This window comes from Callospermophilus lateralis, unplaced genomic scaffold, assembly GCF_048772815.1.
Source record: "Callospermophilus lateralis isolate mCalLat2 unplaced genomic scaffold, mCalLat2.hap1 Scaffold_122, whole genome shotgun sequence".
Taxonomy (NCBI): domain Eukaryota; kingdom Metazoa; phylum Chordata; class Mammalia; order Rodentia; family Sciuridae; genus Callospermophilus; species Callospermophilus lateralis.
The window spans coordinates 3,054,568-3,057,250 of NW_027512409.1; the positions used below are offsets into that span (position 1 = coordinate 3,054,568).

The 2,683-nt window shown below is 34.3% G+C and overlaps 1 non-coding gene across 1 annotated transcript; it reads right to left on the reverse strand.

The window, feature by feature from the left end:
• Nucleotides 1-2,360: 2,360 nt before the first annotated feature.
• On the reverse strand, nucleotides 2,361-2,467 carry LOC143388458 (U6 spliceosomal RNA). The gene has a single exon (XR_013090007.2). It is a non-coding gene; the product is annotated as a U6 spliceosomal RNA (small nuclear RNA).
• Nucleotides 2,468-2,683: the final 216 nt, after the last annotated feature.

The window sequence follows — 2,683 nt, forward strand, 5'->3', positions numbered from 1 at the left end:
AATTTATCTTTTCTTAACTGCTCTAGCTAGAATGTCAGTCTTCTCCTACCCTCTGTGCTCCTGGTTCTCAGGTTTTAGGTTCGAACTGGAGTCTACACCATCAGTTTTCTAGTTCTCAAACCTTAGAACTATGAAAATGTTTTCCTGTGTCTCCATGTAGTAGATGGCAGATCATGGAACCTCTCTGCTTCCATAACCATGTGGGTCAATTCCTTATAAGAAGTTTCATTCTCTATTATTTCTCTGTCTCTTCTATTTCACTGGCCTGTTTCCCTGTAAAATCCTGATTAATAAGTCTAATTTTCCAAAATTTGACCATACTGAAAACAAAATGAAAATTTTGGGCATTAATTTTGCTCAGGAACAATGTGGGGCAACATAACACAAAATAAATTATTTTTATACGTACTAATACAATATAGTAAAATATACAAAATACAATATAGTATTCTCCACATTAGACATATCTTTTCCTAGGTTCTGTCTTCTAATTCTAGTCTTCTGTATCTTTCACTCCATCTGTCCTCCATATACTTCAGTTTGCACATGCCTAATTAAAAAAAAAAAAAAAACTGAAATCTGACATTTACCCAAATCTGAAACTCTTTGATTGCCAGTAAGATGTCACAAGTGGGAAATGCCACACTTGGCCTCATGTAATAGGTTGTAGTCAAAATGCAGGTGCATTAAAAAAGGTTGTATAAAATATCTTCAGGTTATGTGTTTAAGACATGTGAAACACAAATGAATTTCATATTTTAACTTGGGTCTCACCTCCATGACATCTCATAATGTTTTTGTGAATATTCCTAAATCCAAAACCATCTAACATATTTAGGCTCTCAAACATTTCAAATAAAACATATGAGTCTTCTTTTTGCTTTTGCTATCTCTTTTAATTATACAATTTCTTTTTTTGAAATTTAGGCAAGAGCCATAAATGTTTCTTACTACCTAATCAATGGCTTTTTTTCCTCTTTTTAATTTTATTTATTTTAATTTGATATATGTGACAGCAGAATGAAATTCAATTCATATTACACAAATAGAGCACAATTTCTTATGTCTTTGGTTGTACACAAAGTAAAGTCATGCCATTCATGTTTTCATACATGTATTTAAGGTAATGATGTTCATCTCATTCCACCATCTTTCTTACCCCCATGCCTTCCTCTCCTTTCTCTCCCCTTTGCCCTATTTAAAGTTCCTCTTTTCGTCCCATGCTCTGCCCCCCACCCATCACCATTATGATTCAGTGCCGCAGTACGGCTGCAGCAAAATAACAGGGGGAATGAAGAGCAACTTGTGTAGATTGATACAGCTGGAGTGGGAGCCATTTATTGTAGGACAGGAGGGGTATATATACATTACACACAGCTTATCTTAATTAACATAAACTAGATACAGCAGTCAACCAATAAGGAATCTCCACACTTAAAAGCTCACTGGCATTACTTCACAAACCACTCCCTCTGGAAAAATGCCAGGAGCCATCTTGACTTGTTTACAGATCCTTGTGTCAGAGAAGACATTTGGAATTTGATTTTTTGATTTTTTTCAATTAGCATTATATTCTCCAACTCCATTCATTTACCTGCAAAGGTCATGATTATATTCTCTTTTAATGCTGAGTAATATTCCATTGTGTATATATACCACATTTTCTTTATCCATTAATCTACTTAAGGGCATCTAGGTTGGTTCCACAATTTAGTTATTGTGAATTGTGCTGCCATAAACACTGATGTGGCTGTGTCCCTGTAGCACACTGTTTTTAAGTCCTTTGGGTATAAAACAAGGGGTGGAATAACTGGGTCAAGTGGTGGTTCCATTCCAAATTTTCTGAGGAATCTCCATACTGCTTTCCATATTGACTGCAACAATTTGCAGTCCCACCAGCAATGTATGAGTGTGCCCTTCTCCTCACATCCTTGCCAACACTTATTGTTGTTTGTATTCTTAATAGCTGACATTCTGACAGGAGTGAGATGAAATCTTAGATTAGTTTTGATTTGCATTTCTCTAATTGCTAGAGATGTTGAGCATTTTTTCATATATTTATTGATTGATTGTATATCATCTTCTGAGAAGTGTATGTTCATTTCCTTGGCCCATTTATTGATTGACTTATTTGAGTTTTTTGTTTGTTTGTTTGTTTGTTTGTTTGTTTTTTGGTGTTAAGATTTTTGAGTTCTTTAAATACCTAGAGACTAGTGCGCTATCTCATGTGTATGTTCTAGAAATTTGTTCCCATTCTGTAGGCTCTCTGTTTACTTCACTGATTATTTCTTTTGCTGAGAAGAAGCTTTTGAGTTTGAATCCATTCCATTCATTGTTTCTTGATTTCAATTCCTGTGATAAAAATTATGGAATGCTTCATGAATTTGCATGTCATCCTTGCATAGGGGCCATGCTAATCTTCTCTGTATCATTCCAATTTTAGTATATGTGCTGCCAAAGTGAGCACCTGATCAATGTCTTTTGAAAACATTTAATAATCTTAATACATACCTATGAATGTATTTTCACATTCATAAGTGTCTTAAGAATACATTTTTTTCCTTGAAATCATGTATTCATAAGCAATACCTTTGGATCCTTGCAGTTACCCAGTGGAATATGTAATATTGTGAATGCTAATTTGTTTTTGATAGTTTACTGTTCACAAAAACACTTTGACAAA